Source organism: Pseudorasbora parva, unplaced genomic scaffold, assembly GCF_024679245.1.
Source record: "Pseudorasbora parva isolate DD20220531a unplaced genomic scaffold, ASM2467924v1 scaffold_33, whole genome shotgun sequence".
NCBI classification, from domain to species: Eukaryota; Metazoa; Chordata; class Actinopteri; order Cypriniformes; family Gobionidae; genus Pseudorasbora; species Pseudorasbora parva.
In genome coordinates this window covers 136620-154828 of record NW_027125104.1, presented here as the reverse complement: position 1 = coordinate 154828, position 18209 = coordinate 136620, and the positions used below count along the sequence as shown (strand labels likewise).

At 50.8% G+C, this 18209-nt stretch overlaps 17 non-coding genes across 17 annotated transcripts; all 17 read right to left on the bottom strand.

The window, feature by feature from the left end:
- Nucleotides 1-423: 423 nt before the first annotated feature.
- Nucleotides 424-587, bottom strand: LOC137066664 (U1 spliceosomal RNA). The gene has a single exon (XR_010902564.1). It is a non-coding gene; the product is annotated as a U1 spliceosomal RNA (small nuclear RNA).
- Nucleotides 588-1055: 468 nt separating this feature from the next.
- LOC137066479 (U2 spliceosomal RNA) lies at nucleotides 1056-1246 on the bottom strand. Its single transcript, XR_010902396.1, has one exon. It is a non-coding gene; the product is annotated as a U2 spliceosomal RNA (small nuclear RNA).
- A 3745-nt stretch (nucleotides 1247-4991) lies between these two features.
- Nucleotides 4992-5155, bottom strand: LOC137066651 (U1 spliceosomal RNA). Its single transcript, XR_010902552.1, has one exon. It is a non-coding gene; the product is annotated as a U1 spliceosomal RNA (small nuclear RNA).
- A 468-nt stretch (nucleotides 5156-5623) lies between these two features.
- Nucleotides 5624-5814, bottom strand: LOC137066478 (U2 spliceosomal RNA). The gene has a single exon (XR_010902395.1). It is a non-coding gene; the product is annotated as a U2 spliceosomal RNA (small nuclear RNA).
- Nucleotides 5815-6847: 1033 nt separating this feature from the next.
- Nucleotides 6848-7011, bottom strand: LOC137066639 (U1 spliceosomal RNA). The gene has a single exon (XR_010902541.1). It is a non-coding gene; the product is annotated as a U1 spliceosomal RNA (small nuclear RNA).
- Nucleotides 7012-7479: 468 nt separating this feature from the next.
- LOC137066477 (U2 spliceosomal RNA) lies at nucleotides 7480-7670 on the bottom strand. Its single transcript, XR_010902394.1, has one exon. It is a non-coding gene; the product is annotated as a U2 spliceosomal RNA (small nuclear RNA).
- Nucleotides 7671-8703: 1033 nt separating this feature from the next.
- LOC137066627 (U1 spliceosomal RNA) lies at nucleotides 8704-8867 on the bottom strand. The gene has a single exon (XR_010902530.1). It is a non-coding gene; the product is annotated as a U1 spliceosomal RNA (small nuclear RNA).
- Nucleotides 8868-9335: 468 nt separating this feature from the next.
- Nucleotides 9336-9526, bottom strand: LOC137066476 (U2 spliceosomal RNA). Its single transcript, XR_010902393.1, has one exon. It is a non-coding gene; the product is annotated as a U2 spliceosomal RNA (small nuclear RNA).
- A 1033-nt stretch (nucleotides 9527-10559) lies between these two features.
- Nucleotides 10560-10723, bottom strand: LOC137066615 (U1 spliceosomal RNA). The gene has a single exon (XR_010902519.1). It is a non-coding gene; the product is annotated as a U1 spliceosomal RNA (small nuclear RNA).
- A 468-nt stretch (nucleotides 10724-11191) lies between these two features.
- On the bottom strand, nucleotides 11192-11382 carry LOC137066475 (U2 spliceosomal RNA). The gene has a single exon (XR_010902392.1). It is a non-coding gene; the product is annotated as a U2 spliceosomal RNA (small nuclear RNA).
- Nucleotides 11383-12415: 1033 nt separating this feature from the next.
- Nucleotides 12416-12579, bottom strand: LOC137066602 (U1 spliceosomal RNA). Its single transcript, XR_010902508.1, has one exon. It is a non-coding gene; the product is annotated as a U1 spliceosomal RNA (small nuclear RNA).
- A 468-nt stretch (nucleotides 12580-13047) lies between these two features.
- Nucleotides 13048-13238, bottom strand: LOC137067437 (U2 spliceosomal RNA). The gene has a single exon (XR_010903226.1). It is a non-coding gene; the product is annotated as a U2 spliceosomal RNA (small nuclear RNA).
- Nucleotides 13239-14271: 1033 nt separating this feature from the next.
- On the bottom strand, nucleotides 14272-14435 carry LOC137066590 (U1 spliceosomal RNA). The gene has a single exon (XR_010902497.1). It is a non-coding gene; the product is annotated as a U1 spliceosomal RNA (small nuclear RNA).
- Nucleotides 14436-14903: 468 nt separating this feature from the next.
- On the bottom strand, nucleotides 14904-15094 carry LOC137067436 (U2 spliceosomal RNA). The gene has a single exon (XR_010903225.1). It is a non-coding gene; the product is annotated as a U2 spliceosomal RNA (small nuclear RNA).
- A 1033-nt stretch (nucleotides 15095-16127) lies between these two features.
- On the bottom strand, nucleotides 16128-16291 carry LOC137066578 (U1 spliceosomal RNA). The gene has a single exon (XR_010902486.1). It is a non-coding gene; the product is annotated as a U1 spliceosomal RNA (small nuclear RNA).
- Nucleotides 16292-16759: 468 nt separating this feature from the next.
- LOC137067435 (U2 spliceosomal RNA) lies at nucleotides 16760-16950 on the bottom strand. Its single transcript, XR_010903224.1, has one exon. It is a non-coding gene; the product is annotated as a U2 spliceosomal RNA (small nuclear RNA).
- Nucleotides 16951-17983: 1033 nt separating this feature from the next.
- On the bottom strand, nucleotides 17984-18147 carry LOC137066566 (U1 spliceosomal RNA). The gene has a single exon (XR_010902475.1). It is a non-coding gene; the product is annotated as a U1 spliceosomal RNA (small nuclear RNA).
- Between the last annotated feature and the right edge of the window lie 62 nt (nucleotides 18148-18209).

Sequence of the window (18209 nt, the reverse complement as noted above, 5' to 3'; positions counted from 1 at the left end):
GTGAATGGCCACCTAGTGGCGCTTTAAAATGAAAAAGCAACAACATGAGAGCGGCTATAGGCGAACGTATGTCGCGTGCTTTTTCACAGCACGCGCACGAGACAGTCGTACCATACGACAGAAAACCTCCATCCGAACAACTTTGCCTTTGGGACCACTGCTGTCAATCAACTCGTCCGTTGAATATCAAAGTTTGTGGGAAAAACCACATTCGGCAAACCGGTCGCAGGTTTCGACAACCTCGATGAAAACAGACGCAGTTCAGTTCTCTGAACTCTCCGGGTCACTGGCTGACACAGCAGAAAGAGACAGAAACATAACAAAACTGGTGCAACTTCACCCTTTGGGGCAGTGGGCGGCACCACAAGCGTCAAGAACCGCACGCTTTTTCCCTCCACGCTATCTGCTTTTAACCAGTGTGTACAGGGGAGAGCGCGAACGCAGTCCCCCACTACCATAAATTATGCAGTCGAGATTCCCACATTTGGGGAATTCGCAGGGGTCAGCACAACCGGAGTGCAATGGCCGAGCCTCGCCCTGGGTGAACCACCTTCCTGATCATGGTGTCTCCCCTGCCAGGTAAGTATGAGTTGCCTGGCCTCCAGGCAGAGGCACCCTATCCCCCTTCGCCATCCTCAAACACGGTGACCTTCCCCTCCCCCAAGAAAAGGAAGGACGGGGCACCTTCCATTGCTTGACTGCTGCGTGCGTGCGTGCGTGACCTTGATTTGAATCAGGTGTCCCTAATCCATCCAACACAAACCCCTGATTCGACTCATCAGCTCGTTGGTAAAGACTCTCAAATAAGAGGGACATCAAAAAACGTGCTGTGACGGTGATGAGTCAGCCGGCCGGCAACCGACGCTTTTGTTCTTCTTTTTTCCCTATGCTCATATGACCGCAGCTTGCTGCTTTCTCTGTGGCACGGTCATCGTCAACGGTCACCTCATCGTCATTCTGTATGCGCTTCCTGCGTATTTCTGTATTCTCTGACAAAAGTCCAGTGGTGTTGTTGGTTCTTCTATTAGTCACAACAATTCGCAGTCCCCGAAAAGGGGAAGCACACCGTTCCTGGAGGCACTGCAATACCAGGTCGATGCGTGGAGTGGACGGAGCAAGCCCCGGTTCCGGCTCCATGTGCCAAAAATCAATTTAATATGCAGTCCCCGGATAGGGGACGTATCAGATATTAAACTGATAAGAACAGATACTACACTTGATCTTAGCCAAAAGGCCGAGAAGCGATGACACAATGACGCAGCGGCAGGGGAGCCGGCAAAGGCGACGCCCATCTGGGAAGCGGTGAGGGGGGGGAGGGTTGGCAAAGGCCGTACGTCGTAGAGACCTGAAACTTTGAGGGATGGCACTAGCCACTCGCTCTACAACATCACCAAGGCTGGCCCCCCGATGGGCCCGGCGGTGGCGCTACAGCCACCGAAAGTACGAAATGGCTCGTAGCTCCCAAACCGCACGCCGCAGAACCAAGTGTCTTATATCATCGGAATCCTTGGCTCGAGCCGAGCGAGACGCATGCCTCGGATTCGAAGGTTGCGCTGGCGAAATTTTCGGGTATTTGGGATTTTGTGAAAAACCTACACTGTAAAAAAATGCTGTAAAAAAACGGCCACATTTTGACAGTAAAATGCTGTTTTCCATTAAAACAGTAATATACTGTAGAAAACAATGCATTCTGGGTAATATTTGTCATTTTCAAGAAAATAGCCAACAGTAATATACTGTGAATTAACACGCTTAAAGTCGACACTCAGAGGCTGTGTTCAAAATCACTCCCTATCCCCTTATTCACTATTCCCTACACTAGTTCACTGATATAGACCACTCGACAGAGAGAGAGGAAAGAAGAGAGTGAATTCAGACACTGATGAACACCTGCTGTTATCACTGAAGGAAAGAGAAACATGATTTCATCAACTGAAGATAAAGAGAAGACATTAAATCTCTGAAGATCTCATCAGAGGATTAAACAACTCCACAAACAGCATTATCAGCTTCACACATTACTAACCAGACTGACTTTATTTCTGTCAGACGTCTACAGAAGCTCTTATTGGGAATTATCAGATGATGTTTGATTGTTTCTTCTGACGTTACCATTATGGTGATCAGTGTTTGCTTTAGTTGGGCTCTTGAACATTGACACAATAACATTAGTTTTTCTCTCGCTGCTGTAACGGTGTGTTTTCAATACATTTGATTTAGCAAGCAAAGCTGAGAAAAAAACATGAGTTGGTTATGTTGTCTATTTAATAATGGTTTAATTCACTAATAATTTACTAGTCTTATTTATAAACATATAGCTGATGCCTAATTTTTTGTAAAACTTGAACCCTATAATTTTATAACATCAGTATTGCAACAACCAGATAATTTGAAGAGCATGGGAACAGCTTGTGGTCAAAACATCTGAATCAAGCTGACTCACACAGACATCAAGAATCGGCGTATGAATCTCAGCCGTGGTGACACTCAAAACTCCCAGCATGCATTGCGGCACGAATAAATTATGCTGCTGAATAGCCTGGTTATTTTCTTTAATTCTTATTATTTGCCTTTATTTTTGCTGCTGTTGTTGTGTTGACTTTAAGTAGAGTTTTGTGATGTTCAGAGTTGATCTGTTCATTTTTTTTATTGATTGTCACCATTGTTGAGATTCATACGCTGATTCTTCAAGTCTATGTGAGTCTAAATGACAGCAGAGAGCAAACAATGTGTTAAAATCATGACTTTATAAATCATTCATAACTAATTCCTAATCAGTGGTTGATAATTTCAGAAGGGTCCCAGTTTAATAACATAAAATAAGAGTAAATGTATGTGTTTTTAAAAGAATGGGTTTGTTTAGGGAAAAACACTGGACAAGATTAACAAGCTAAACATCCTATTACAATTATAGCAAAACACAGTCATTCATTTCTGACCATTTTTTTTCTTGGCTTTTTTGCTACAATAAATGTGTTTAAGAAACACACAGTTATAGCAGACAAAGAAAAACTATCATTACAGAGTCAAGGGCCAAGAGCCCAACTGAAGCAAACACTGATCACGATAAGGGTGACCAAATATTTTTTATTAAACATCAACACCTAAAGATCTGTTGATTCTCAATAAGAGCTTCTGTAGACGTCTGACAGAAATAAAGTCAGTCTGGTTAGTAATGTGTGAAGCTGGTAATGCTGTTTGTGGAGTTGTTCAATCCTCTGATGAGATCTTCAGAGATTTAATGTCTTCTTTTATCTTCAGTTGATTTCATCTAAAGCTGTGGCTGAAGTCAGTTGTAGTTCTTGTGTTTCTCTGTCCTTCAGTGATTCTTGTTAACAGGTGTTCTCAGTTATCACTTAATTAATCTCTTAATTATCACATGAACTTCATCAATGCTTCAATTACTCTAACACTCTGTAGTGTGTACACTCTTCAGTGTTCATTTAAAACTGAAGATTTTGCTGTGGGGTTAAAAGGGTTAAAGGGGTTAGATGAAAAAACCCACAGAGGGAACCGTAAATTAACAGTAAGAAACTGTAAATTCATTTACGGAAAAGTACTGTAAAAAAACAGCACTTTACTGGAACCAGAGCTGCCAGTAGATTACCGTCAAATCAAGGAAAAACAGTAATATACTGTAAAACGTAACAGTCAGATTTACCAGATGAATCAAGATATTTGCACTGAAATATTAGTGAAAGTTATTAGAAAAAAGTTGTGCAAAGTCAGTAACTGATAAGGAGAGTAAATATTAAAATGACCTGTTTATGTGTTGTTGCACAAGATGATATAGAAGAGATCTTTTAGTTGAATTCATTAGTTTTGTGGGTTACCGTTGTGCTGAAGAGTAGAGCCTGTGCTTCAGTCCAGGATGAGCAGAGAAACATTGCTGATATGCTGCCTGATGCTTTATTTAACGGCAGTGACTGTGTTTGCTGATGCAGTTATGAGCCGTTTGTTGAGTAATTTATCACATACGTGTGTGCTATTGCTCACAACGAACCGCAAAGATTGAAGTTAAAGTCATGTTTCTAAATCATTTTACTACTACACCTTACAAGTGTGAAATGACTCAAATTAAGTTTTACGATACAAACACCTATAAATACTAGTTTTAAAATGAGAACTGTTTGAAGCGGTCAGTTTTCCAAATTAAAAGTTACCTTTCATGGTATTATTACGGTAAAATACTGTAAGAAATGACAGCTGTATATAAACAGTAGAGGGCTGTAAATTAACAGTACATTGCTGGAACCACAGCTGCCAGTACATTACCGTTATTTTACGACACAATTTCTTACAGTGTACTTTTGCACACTAGTCCTAGGTCTTTTGCCCGATCTGGCCCAAACCAGTGCAGAAAGATTCTCTGGAGTCTGACTGTCCGTCCAGATCGGAAAAAAAGTGGGAATTTCGATTCAGCTTGGCGGCGGCAGGCCGAAACCTACGGGCTGGGCGAGGCGGGGTCTGCTAGAACGGCTATAGCTCTTGGACGGAACGAGACAATTTCACCCAAGCCGGTACACCCGTGCACGGGCTCAGTCTGGGGTCAGGCGAGAAAGGACGCGGTGAATGGCCACCTAGTGGCGCTTTAAAATGAAAAAGCAACAACATGAGAGCGGCTATAGGCGAACGTATGTCGCGTGCTTTTTCACAGCACGCGCACGAGACAGTCGTACCATACGACAGAAAACCTCCATCCGAACAACTTTGCCTTTGGGACCACTGCTGTCAATCAACTCGTCCGTTGAATATCAAAGTTTGTGGGAAAAACCACATTCGGCAAACCGGTCGCAGGTTTCGACAACCTCGATGAAAACAGACGCAGTTCAGTTCTCTGAACTCTCCGGGTCACTGGCTGACACAGCAGAAAGAGACAGAAACATAACAAAACTGGTGCAACTTCACCCTTTGGGGCAGTGGGCGGCGCCACAAGCGTCAAGAACCGCACGCTTTTTCCCTCCACGCTATCTGCTTTTAACCAGTGTGTACAGGGGAGAGCGCGAACGCAGTCCCCCACTACCATAAATTATGCAGTCGAGATTCCCACATTTGGGGAATTCGCAGGGGTCAGCACAACCGGAGTGCAATGGCCGAGCCTCGCCCTGGGTGAACCACCTTCCTGATCATGGTGTCTCCCCTGCCAGGTAAGTATGAGTTGCCTGGCCTCCAGGCAGAGGCGCCCTATCCCCCTTCGCCATCCTCAAACACGGTGACCTTCCCCTCCCCCAAGAAAAGGAAGGACGGGGCACCTTCCATTGCTTGACTGCTGCGTGCGTGCGTGCCTGACCTTGATTTGAATCAGGTGTCCCTAATCCATCCAACACAAACCCCTGATTCGACTCATCAGCTCGTTGGTAAAGACTCTCAAATAAGAGGGACATCAAAAAACGTGCTGTGACGGTGATGAGTCAGCCGGCCGGCAACCGACGCTTTTGTTCTTCTTTTTTCCCTATGCTCATATGACCGCAGCTTGCTGCTTTCTCTGTGGCACGGTCATCGTCAACGGTCACCTCATCGTCATTCTGTATGCGCTTCCTGCGTATTTCTGTATTCTCTGACAAAATTCCAGTGGTGTTGTTGGTTCTTCTATTAGTCACAACAATTCGCAGTCCCCAAAAAGGGGAAGCACACCGTTCCTGGAGGCACTGCAATACCAGGTCGATGCGTGGAGTGGACGGAGCAAGCCCCGGTTCCGGCTCCATGTGCCAAAAATCAATTTAATATGCAGTCCCCGGATAGGGGACGTATCAGATATTAAACTGATAAGAACAGATACTACACTTGATCTTAGCCAAAAGGCCGAGAAGCGATGACACAATGACGCAGCGGCAGGGGAGCCGGCAAAGGCGACGCCCATCTGGGAAGCGGTGAGGGGGGGGAGGGTTGGCAAAGGCCGTACGTCGTAGAGACCTGAAACTTTGAGGGATGGTACTAGCCACTCGCTCTACAACATCACCAAGGCTGGCCCCCCGATGGGCCCGGCGGTGGCGCTACAGCCACCGAAAGTACGAAATGGCTCGTAGCTCCCAAACCGCACGCCGCAGAACCAAGTGTCTTATATCATCGGAATCCTTGGCTCGAGCCGAGCGAGACGCATGCCTCGGATTCGAAGGTTGCGCTGGCGAAATTTTCGGGTATTTGGGATTTTGTGAAAAACCTACTTTTGCACACTAGTCCTAGGTCTTTTGCCCGATCTGGCCCAAACCAGTGCAGAAAGATTCTCTGGAGTCTGACTGTCCGTCCAGATCGGAAAAAAAGTGGGAATTTCGATTCAGCTTGGCGGCGGCAGGCCGAAACCTACGGGCTGGGCGAGGCGGGGTCTGCTAGAACGGCTATAGCTCTTGGACGGAACGAGACAATTTCACCCAAGCCGGTACACCCGTGCACGGGCTCAGTCTGGGGTCAGGCGAGAAAGGACGCGGTGAATGGCCACCTAGTGGCGCTTTAAAATGAAAAAGCAACAACATGAGAGCGGCTATAGGCGAACGTATGTCGCGTGCTTTTTCACAGCACGCGCACGAGACAGTCGTGCCATACGACAGAAAACCTCCATCCGAACAACTTTGCCTTTGGGACCACTGCTGTCAATCAACTCGTCCGTTGAATATCAAAGTTTGTGGGAAAAACCACATTCGGCAAACCGGTCGCAGGTTTCGACAACCTCGATGAAAACAGACGCAGTTCAGTTCTCTGAACTCTCCGGGTCACTGGCTGACACAGCAGAAAGAGACAGAAACATAACAAAACTGGTGCAACTTCACCCTTTGGGGCAGTGGGCGGCGCCACAAGCGTCAAGAACCGCACGCTTTTTCCCTCCACGCTATCTGCTTTTAACCAGTGTGTACAGGGGAGAGCGCGAACGCAGTCCCCCACTACCATAAATTATGCAGTCGAGATTCCCACATTTGGGGAATTCGCAGGGGTCAGCACAACCGGAGTGCAATGGCCGAGCCTCGCCCTGGGTGAACCACCTTCCTGATCATGGTGTCTCCCCTGCCAGGTAAGTATGAGTAGCCTGGCCTCCAGGCAGAGGCGCCCTATCCCCCTTCGCCATCCTCAAACACGGTGACCTTCCCCTCCCCCAAGAAAAGGAAGGACGGGGCACCTTCCATTGCTTGACTGCTGCGTGCGTGCGTGCCTGACCTTGATTTGAATCAGGTGTCCCTAATCCATCCAACACAAACCCCTGATTCGACTCATCAGCTCGTTGGTAAAGACTCTCAAATAAGAGGGACATCAAAAAACGTGCTGTGACGGTGATGAGTCAGCCGGCCGGCAACCGACGCTTTTGTTCTTCTTTTTTCCCTATGCTCATATGACCGCAGCTTGCTGCTTTCTCTGTGGCACGGTCATCGTCAACGGTCACCTCATCGTCATTCTGTATGCGCTTCCTGCGTATTTCTGTATTCTCTGACAAAATTCCAGTGGTGTTGTTGGTTCTTCTATTAGTCACAACAATTCGCAGTCCCCAAAAAGGGGAAGCACACCGTTCCTGGAGGCACTGCAATACCAGGTCGATGCGTGGAGTGGACGGAGCAAGCCCCGGTTCCGGCTCCATGTGCCAAAAATCAATTTAATATGCAGTCCCCGGATAGGGGACGTATCAGATATTAAACTGATAAGAACAGATACTACACTTGATCTTAGCCAAAAGGCCGAGAAGCGATGACACAATGACGCAGCGGCAGGGGAGCCGGCAAAGGCGACGCCCATCTGGGAAGCGGGGAGGGGGGGGAGGGTTGGCAAAGGCCGTACGTCGTAGAGACCTGAAACTTTGAGGGATGGTACTAGCCACTCGCTCTACAACATCACCAAGGCTGGCCCCCCGATGGGCCCGGCGGTGGCGCTACAGCCACCGAAAGTACGAAATGGCTCGTAGCTCCCAAACCGCACGCCGCAGAACCAAGTGTCTTATATCATCGGAATCCTTGGCTCGAGCCGAGCGAGACGCATGCCTCGGATTCGAAGGTTGCGCTGGCGAAATTTTCGGGTATTTGGGATTTTGTGAAAAACCTACTTTTGCACACTAGTCCTAGGTCTTTTGCCCGATCTGGCCCAAACCAGTGCAGAAAGATTCTCTGGAGTCTGACTGTCCGTCCAGATCGGAAAATAAGTGGGAATTTCGATTCAGCTTGGCGGCGGCAGGCCGAAACCTACGGGCTGGGCGAGGCGGGGTCTGCTAGAACGGCTATAGCTCTTGGACGGAACGAGACAATTTCACCCAAGCCGGTACACCCGTGCACGGGCTCAGTCTGGGGTCAGGCGAGAAAGGACGCGGTGAATGGCCACCTAGTGGCGCTTTAAAATGAAAAAGCAACAACATGAGAGCGGCTATAGGCGAACGTATGTCGCGTGCTTTTTCACAGCACGCGCACGAGACAGTCGTGCCATACGACAGAAAACCTCCATCCGAACAACTTTGCCTTTGGGACCACTGCTGTCAATCAACTCGTCCGTTGAATATCAAAGTTTGTGGGAAAAACCACATTCGGCAAACCGGTCGCAGGTTTCGACAACCTCGATGAAAACAGACGCAGTTCAGTTCTCTGAACTCTCCGGGTCACTGGCTGACACAGCAGAAAGAGACAGAAACATAACAAAACTGGTGCAACTTCACCCTTTGGGGCAGTGGGCGGCGCCACAAGCGTCAAGAACCGCACGCTTTTTCCCTCCACGCTATCTGCTTTTAACCAGTGTGTACAGGGGAGAGCGCGAACGCAGTCCCCCACTACCATAAATTATGCAGTCGAGATTCCCACATTTGGGGAATTCGCAGGGGTCAGCACAACCGGAGTGCAATGGCCGAGCCTCGCCCTGGGTGAACCACCTTCCTGATCATGGTGTCTCCCCTGCCAGGTAAGTATGAGTTGCCTGGCCTCCAGGCAGAGGCGCCCTATCCCCCTTCGCCATCCTCAAACACGGTGACCTTCCCCTCCCCCAAGAAAAGGAAGGACGGGGCACCTTCCATTGCTTGACTGCTGCGTGCGTGCGTGCCTGACCTTGATTTGAATCAGGTGTCCCTAATCCATCCAACACAAACCCCTGATTCGACTCATCAGCTCGTTGGTAAAGACTCTCAAATAAGAGGGACATCAAAAAACGTGCTGTGACGGTGATGAGTCAGCCGGCCGGCAACCGACGCTTTTGTTCTTCTTTTTTCCCTATGCTCATATGACCGCAGCTTGCTGCTTTCTCTGTGGCACGGTCATCGTCAACGGTCACCTCATCGTCATTCTGTATGCGCTTCCTGCGTATTTCTGTATTCTCTGACAAAATTCCAGTGGTGTTGTTGGTTCTTCTATTAGTCACAACAATTCGCAGTCCCCAAAAAGGGGAAGCACACCGTTCCTGGAGGCACTGCAATACCAGGTCGATGCGTGGAGTGGACGGAGCAAGCCCCGGTTCCGGCTCCATGTGCCAAAAATCAATTTAATATGCAGTCCCCGGATAGGGGACGTATCAGATATTAAACTGATAAGAACAGATACTACACTTGATCTTAGCCAAAAGGCCGAGAAGCGATGACACAATGACGCAGCGGCAGGGGAGCCGGCAAAGGCGACGCCCATCTGGGAAGCGGGGAGGGGGGGGAGGGTTGGCAAAGGCCGTACGTCGTAGAGACCTGAAACTTTGAGGGATGGTACTAGCCACTCGCTCTACAACATCACCAAGGCTGGCCCCCCGATGGGCCCGGCGGTGGCGCTACAGCCACCGAAAGTACGAAATGGCTCGTAGCTCCCAAACCGCACGCCGCAGAACCAAGTGTCTTATATCATCGGAATCCTTGGCTCGAGCCGAGCGAGACGCATGCCTCGGATTCGAAGGTTGCGCTGGCGAAATTTTCGGGTATTTGGGATTTTGTGAAAAACCTACTTTTGCACACTAGTCCTAGGTCTTTTGCCCGATCTGGCCCAAACCAGTGCAGAAAGATTCTCTGGAGTCTGACTGTCCGTCCAGATCGGAAAATAAGTGGGAATTTCGATTCAGCTTGGCGGCGGCAGGCCGAAACCTACGGGCTGGGCGAGGCGGGGTCTGCTAGAACGGCTATAGCTCTTGGACGGAATGAGACAATTTCACCCAAGCCGGTACACCCGTGCACGGGCTCAGTCTGGGGTCAGGCGAGAAAGGACGCGGTGAATGGCCACCTAGTGGCGCTTTAAAATGAAAAAGCAACAACATGAGAGCGGCTATAGGCGAACGTATGTCGCGTGCTTTTTCACAGCACGCGCACGAGACAGTCGTGCCATACGACAGAAAACCTCCATCCGAACAACTTTGCCTTTGGGACCACTGCTGTCAATCAACTCGTCCGTTGAATATCAAAGTTTGTGGGAAAAACCACATTCGGCAAACCGGTCGCAGGTTTCGACAACCTCGATGAAAACAGACGCAGTTCAGTTCTCTGAACTCTCCGGGTCACTGGCTGACACAGCAGAAAGAGACAGAAACATAACAAAACTGGTGCAACTTCACCCTTTGGGGCAGTGGGCGGCGCCACAAGCGTCAAGAACCGCACGCTTTTTCCCTCCACGCTATCTGCTTTTAACCAGTGTGTACAGGGGAGAGCGCGAACGCAGTCCCCCACTACCATAAATTATGCAGTCGAGATTCCCACATTTGGGGAATTCGCAGGGGTCAGCACAACCGGAGTGCAATGGCCGAGCCTCGCCCTGGGTGAACCACCTTCCTGATCATGGTGTCTCCCCTGCCAGGTAAGTATGAGTTGCCTGGCCTCCAGGCAGAGGCGCCCTATCCCCCTTCGCCATCCTCAAACACGGTGACCTTCCCCTCCCCCAAGAAAAGGAAGGACGGGGCACCTTCCATTGCTTGACTGCTGCGTGCGTGCGTGCCTGACCTTGATTTGAATCAGGTGTCCCTAATCCATCCAACACAAACCCCTGATTCGACTCATCAGCTCGTTGGTAAAGACTCTCAAATAAGAGGGACATCAAAAAACGTGCTGTGACGGTGATGAGTCAGCCGGCCGGCAACCGACGCTTTTGTTCTTCTTTTTTCCCTATGCTCATATGACCGCAGCTTGCTGCTTTCTCTGTGGCACGGTCATCGTCAACGGTCACCTCATCGTCATTCTGTATGCGCTTCCTGCGTATTTCTGTATTCTCTGACAAAATTCCAGTGGTGTTGTTGGTTCTTCTATTAGTCACAACAATTCGCAGTCCCCAAAAAGGGGAAGCACACCGTTCCTGGAGGCACTGCAATACCAGGTCGATGCGTGGAGTGGACGGAGCAAGCCCCGGTTCCGGCTCCATGTGCCAAAAATCAATTTAATATGCAGTCCCCGGATAGGGGACGTATCAGATATTAAACTGATAAGAACAGATACTACACTTGATCTTAGCCAAAAGGCCGAGAAGCGATGACACAATGACGCAGCGGCAGGGGAGCCGGCAAAGGCGACGCCCATCTGGGAAGCGGTGAGGGGGGGGAGGGTTGGCAAAGGCCGTACGTCGTAGAGACCTGAAACTTTGAGGGATGGTACTAGCCACTCGCTCTACAACATCACCAAGGCTGGCCCCCCGATGGGCCCGGCGGTGGCGCTACAGCCACCGAAAGTACGAAATGGCTCGTAGCTCCCAAACCGCACGCCGCAGAACCAAGTGTCTTATATCATCGGAATCCTTGGCTCGAGCCGAGCGAGACGCATGCCTCGGATTCGAAGGTTGCGCTGGCGAAATTTTCGGGTATTTGGGATTTTGTGAAAAACCTACTTTTGCACACTAGTCCTAGGTCTTTTGCCCGATCTGGCCCAAACCAGTGCAGAAAGATTCTCTGGAGTCTGACTGTCCGTCCAGATCGGAAAAAAAGTGGGAATTTCGATTCAGCTTGGCGGCGGCAGGCCGAAACCTACGGGCTGGGCGAGGCGGGGTCTGCTAGAACGGCTATAGCTCTTGGACGGAACGAGACAATTTCACCCAAGCCGGTACACCCGTGCACGGGCTCAGTCTGGGGTCAGGCGAGAAAGGACGCGGTGAATGGCCACCTAGTGGCGCTTTAAAATGAAAAAGCAACAACATGAGAGCGGCTATAGGCGAACGTATGTCGCGTGCTTTTTCACAGCACGCGCACGAGACAGTCGTGCCATACGACAGAAAACCTCCATCCGAACAACTTTGCCTTTGGGACCACTGCTGTCAATCAACTCGTCCGTTGAATATCAAAGTTTGTGGGAAAAACCACATTCGGCAAACCGGTCGCAGGTTTCGACAACCTCGATGAAAACAGACGCAGTTCAGTTCTCTGAACTCTCCGGGTCACTGGCTGACACAGCAGAAAGAGACAGAAACATAACAAAACTGGTGCAACTTCACCCTTTGGGGCAGTGGGCGGCGCCACAAGCGTCAAGAACCGCACGCTTTTTCCCTCCACGCTATCTGCTTTTAACCAGTGTGTACAGGGGAGAGCGCGAACGCAGTCCCCCACTACCATAAATTATGCAGTCGAGATTCCCACATTTGGGGAATTCGCAGGGGTCAGCACAACCGGAGTGCAATGGCCGAGCCTCGCCCTGGGTGAACCACCTTCCTGATCATGGTGTCTCCCCTGCCAGGTAAGTATGAGTTGCCTGGCCTCCAGGCAGAGGCGCCCTATCCCCCTTCGCCATCCTCAAACACGGTGACCTTCCCCTCCCCCAAGAAAAGGAAGGACGGGGCACCTTCCATTGCTTGACTGCTGCGTGCGTGCGTGCCTGACCTTGATTTGAATCAGGTGTCCCTAATCCATCCAACACAAACCCCTGATTCGACTCATCAGCTCGTTGGTAAAGACTCTCAAATAAGAGGGACATCAAAAAACGTGCTGTGACGGTGATGAGTCAGCCGGCCGGCAACCGACGCTTTTGTTCTTCTTTTTTCCCTATGCTCATATGACCGCAGCTTGCTGCTTTCTCTGTGGCACGGTCATCGTCAACGGTCACCTCATCGTCATTCTGTATGCGCTTCCTGCGTATTTCTGTATTCTCTGACAAAATTCCAGTGGTGTTGTTGGTTCTTCTATTAGTCACAACAATTCGCAGTCCCCAAAAAGGGGAAGCACACCGTTCCTGGAGGCACTGCAATACCAGGTCGATGCGTGGAGTGGACGGAGCAAGCCCCGGTTCCGGCTCCATGTGCCAAAAATCAATTTAATATGCAGTCCCCGGATAGGGGACGTATCAGATATTAAACTGATAAGAACAGATACTACACTTGATCTTAGCCAAAAGGCCGAGAAGCGATGACACAATGACGCAGCGGCAGGGGAGCCGGCAAAGGCGACGCCCATCTGGGAAGCGGGGAGGGGGGGGAGGGTTGGCAAAGGCCGTACGTCGTAGAGACCTGAAACTTTGAGGGATGGTACTAGCCACTCGCTCTACAACATCACCAAGGCTGGCCCCCCGATGGGCCCGGCGGTGGCGCTACAGCCACCGAAAGTACGAAATGGCTCGTAGCTCCCAAACCGCACGCCGCAGAACCAAGTGTCTTATATCATCGGAATCCTTGGCTCGAGCCGAGCGAGACGCATGCCTCGGATTCGAAGGTTGCGCTGGCGAAATTTTCGGGTATTTGGGATTTTGTGAAAAACCTACTTTTGCACACTAGTCCTAGGTCTTTTGCCCGATCTGGCCCAAACCAGTGCAGAAAGATTCTCTGGAGTCTGACTGTCCGTCCAGATCGGAAAATAAGTGGGAATTTCGATTCAGCTTGGCGGCGGCAGGCCGAAACCTACGGGCTGGGCGAGGCGGGGTCTGCTAGAACGGCTATAGCTCTTGGACGGAACGAGACAATTTCACCCAAGCCGGTACACCCGTGCACGGGCTCAGTCTGGGGTCAGGCGAGAAAGGACGCGGTGAATGGCCACCTAGTGGCGCTTTAAAATGAAAAAGCAACAACATGAGAGCGGCTATAGGCGAACGTATGTCGCGTGCTTTTTCACAGCACGCGCACGAGACAGTCGTGCCATACGACAGAAAACCTCCATCCGAACAACTTTGCCTTTGGGACCACTGCTGTCAATCAACTCGTCCGTTGAATATCAAAGTTTGTGGGAAAAACCACATTCGGCAAACCGGTCGCAGGTTTCGACAACCTCGATGAAAACAGACGCAGTTCAGTTCTCTGAACTCTCCGGGTCACTGGCTGACACAGCAGAAAGAGACAGAAACATAACAAAACTGGTGCAACTTCACCCTTTGGGGCAGTGGGCGGCGCCACAAGCGTCAAGAACCGCACGCTTTTTCCCTCCACGCTATCTGCTTTTAACCAGTGTGTACAGGGGAGAGCGCGAACGCAGTCCCCCACTACCATAAATTATGCAGTCGAGATTCCCACATTTGGGGAATTCGCAGGGGTCAGCACAACCGGAGTGCAATGGCCGAGCCTCGCCCTGGGTGAACCACCTTCCTGATCATGGTGTCTCCCCTGCCAGGTAAGTATGAGTTGCCTGGCCTCCAGGCAGAGGCGCCCTATCCCCCTTCGCCATCCTCAAACACGGTGACCTTCCCCTCCCCCAAGAAAAGGAAGGACGGGGCACCTTCCATTGCTTGACTGCTGCGTGCGTGCGTGCCTGACCTTGATTTGAATCAGGTGTCCCTAATCCATCCAACACAAACCCCTGATTCGACTCATCAGCTCGTTGGTAAAGACTCTCAAATAAGAGGGACATCAAAAAACGTGCTGTGACGGTGATGAGTCAGCCGGCCGGCAACCGACGCTTTTGTTCTTCTTTTTTCCCTATGCTCATATGACCGCAGCTTGCTGCTTTCTCTGTGGCACGGTCATCGTCAACGGTCACCTCATCGTCATTCTGTATGCGCTTCCTGCGTATTTCTGTATTCTCTGACAAAATTCCAGTGGTGTTGTTGGTTCTTCTATTAGTCACAACAATTCGCAGTCCCCAAAAAGGGGAAGCACACCGTTCCTGGAGGCACTGCAATACCAGGTCGATGCGTGGAGTGGACGGAGCAAGCCCCGGTTCCGGCTCCATGTGCCAAAAATCAATTTAATATGCAGTCCCCGGATAGGGGACGTATCAGATATTAAACTGATAAGAACAGATACTACACTTGATCTTAGCCAAAAGGCCGAGAAGCGATGACACAATGACGCAGCGGCAGGGGAGCCGGCAAAGGCGACGCCCATCTGGGAAGCGGTGAGGGGGGGGAGGGTTGGCAAAGGCCGTACGTCGTAGAGACCTGAAACTTTGAGGGATGGTACTAGCCACTCGCTCTACAACATCACCAAGGCTGGCCCCCCGATGGGCCCGGCGGTGGCGCTACAGCCACCGAAAGTACGAAATGGCTCGTAGCTCCCAAACCGCACGCCGCAGAACCAAGTGTCTTATATCATCGGAATCCTTGGCTCGAGCCGAGCGAGACGCATGCCTCGGATTCGAAGGTTGCGCTGGCGAAATTTTCGGGTATTTGGGATTTTGTGAAAAACCTACTTTTGCACACTAGTCCTAGGTCTTTTGCCCGATCTGGCCCAAACCAGTGCAGAAAGATTCTCTGGAGTCTGACTGTCCGTCCAGATCGGAAAAAAAGTGGGAATTTCGATTCAGCTTGGCGGCGGCAGGCCGAAACCTACGGGCTGGGCGAGGCGGGGTCTGCTAGAACGGCTATAGCTCTTGGACGGAACGAGACAATTTCACCCAAGCCGGTACACCCGTGCACGGGCTCAGTCTGGGGTCAGGCGAGAAAGGACGCGGTGAATGGCCACCTAGTGGCGCTTTAAAATGAAAAAGCAACAACATGAGAGCGGCTATAGGCGAACGTATGTCGCGTGCTTTTTCACAGCACGCGCACGAGACAGTCGTGCCATACGACAGAAAACCTCCATCCGAACAACTTTGCCTTTGGGACCACTGCTGTCAATCAACTCGTCCGTTGAATATCAAAGTTTGTGGGAAAAACCACATTCGGCAAACCGGTCGCAGGTTTCGACAACCTCGATGAAAACAGACGCAGTTCAGTTCTCTGAACTCTCCGGGTCACTGGCTGACACAGCAGAAAGAGACAGAAACATAACAAAACTGGTGCAACTTCACCCTTTGGGGCAGTGGGCGGCGCCACAAGCGTCAAGAACCGCACGCTTTTTCCCTCCACGCTATCTGCTTTTAACCAGTGTGTACAGGGGAGAGCGCGAACGCAGTCCCCCACTACCATAAATTATGCAGTCGAGATTCCCACATTTGGGGAATTCGCAGGGGTCAGCACAACCGGAGTGCAATGGCCGAGCCTCGCCCTGGGTGAACCACCTTCCTGATCATGGTGTCTCCCCTGCCAGGTAAGTATGAGTTGCCTGGCCTCCAGGCAGAGGCGCCCTATCCCCCTTCGCCATCCTCAAACACGGTGACCTTCCCCTCCCCCAAGAAAAGGAAGGACGGGGCACCTTCCATTGCTTGACTGCTGCGTGCGTGCGTGCCTGACCTTGATTTGAATCAGGTGTCCCTAATCCATCCAACACAAACCCCTGATTCGACTCATCAGCTCGTTGGTAAAGACTCTCAAATAAGAGGGACATCAAAAAACGTGCTGTGACGGTGATGAGTCAGCCGGCCGGCAACCGACGCTTTTGTTCTTCTTTTTTCCCTATGCTCATATGACCGCAGCTTGCTGCTTTCTCTGTGGCACGGTCATCGTCAACGGTCACCTCATCGTCATTCTGTATGCGCTTCCTGCGTATTTCTGTATTCTCTGACAAAATTCCAGTGGTGTTGTTGGTTCTTCTATTAGTCACAACAATTCGCAGTCCCCAAAAAGGGGAAGCACACCGTTCCTGGAGGCACTGCAATACCAGGTCGATGCGTGGAGTGGACGGAGCAAGCCCCGGTTCCGGCTCCATGTGCCAAAAATCAATTTAATATGCAGTCCCCGGATAGGGGACGTATCAGATATTAAACTGATAAGAACAGATACTACACTTGATCTTAGCCAAAAGGCCGAGAAGCGATGACACAATGACGCAGCGGCAGGGGAGCCGGCAAAGGCGACGCCCATCTGGGAAGCGGGGAGGGGGGGGAGGGTTGGCAAAGGCCGTACGTCGTAGAGACCTGAAACTTTGAGGGATGGTACTAGCCACTCGCTCTACAACATCACCAAGGCTGGCCCCCCGATGGGCCCGGCGGTGGCGCTACAGCCACCGAAAGTACGAAATGGCTCGTAGCTCCCAAACCGCACGCCGCAGAACCAAGTGTCTTATATCATCGGAATCCTTGGCTCGAGCCGAGCGAGACGCATGCCTCGGATTCGAAGGTTGCGCTGGCGAAATTTTCGGGTATTTGGGATTTTGTGAAAAACCTACTTTTGCACACTAGTCCTAGGTCTTTTGCCCGATCTGGCCCAAACCAGTGCAGAAAGATTCTCTGGAGTCTGACTGTCCGTCCAGATCGGAAAATAAGTGGGAATTTCGATTCAGCTTGGCGGCGGCAGGCCGAAACCTACGGGCTGGGCGAGGCGGGGTCTGCTAGAACGGCTATAGCTCTTGGACGGAACGAGACAATTTCACCCAAGCCGGTACACCCGTGCACGGGCTCAGTCTGGGGTCAGGCGAGAAAGGACGCGGTGAATGGCCACCTAGTGGCGCTTTAAAATGAAAAAGCAACAACATGAGAGCGGCTATAGGCGAACGTATGTCGCGTGCTTTTTCACAGCACGCGCACGAGACAGTCGTGCCATACGACAGAAAACCTCCATCCGAACAACTTTGCCTTTGGGACCACTGCTGTCAATCAACTCGTCCGTTGAATATCAAAGTTTGTGGGAAAAACCACATTCGGCAAACCGGTCGCAGGTTTCGACAACCTCGATGAAAACAGACGCAGTTCAGTTCTCTGAACTCTCCGGGTCACTGGCTGACACAGCAGAAAGAGACAGAAACATAACAAAACTGGTGCAACTTCACCCTTTGGGGCAGTGGGCGGCGCCACAAGCGTCAAGAACCGCACGCTTTTTCCCTCCACGCTATCTGCTTTTAACCAGTGTGTACAGGGGAGAGCGCGAACGCAGTCCCCCACTACCATAAATTATGCAGTCGAGATTCCCACATTTGGGGAATTCGCAGGGGTCAGCACAACCGGAGTGCAATGGCCGAGCCTCGCCCTGGGTGAACCACCTTCCTGATCATGGTGTCTCCCCTGCCAGGTAAGTATGAGTTGCCTGGCCTCCAGGCAGAGGCGCCCTATCCCCCTTCGCCATCCTCAAACACGGTGAC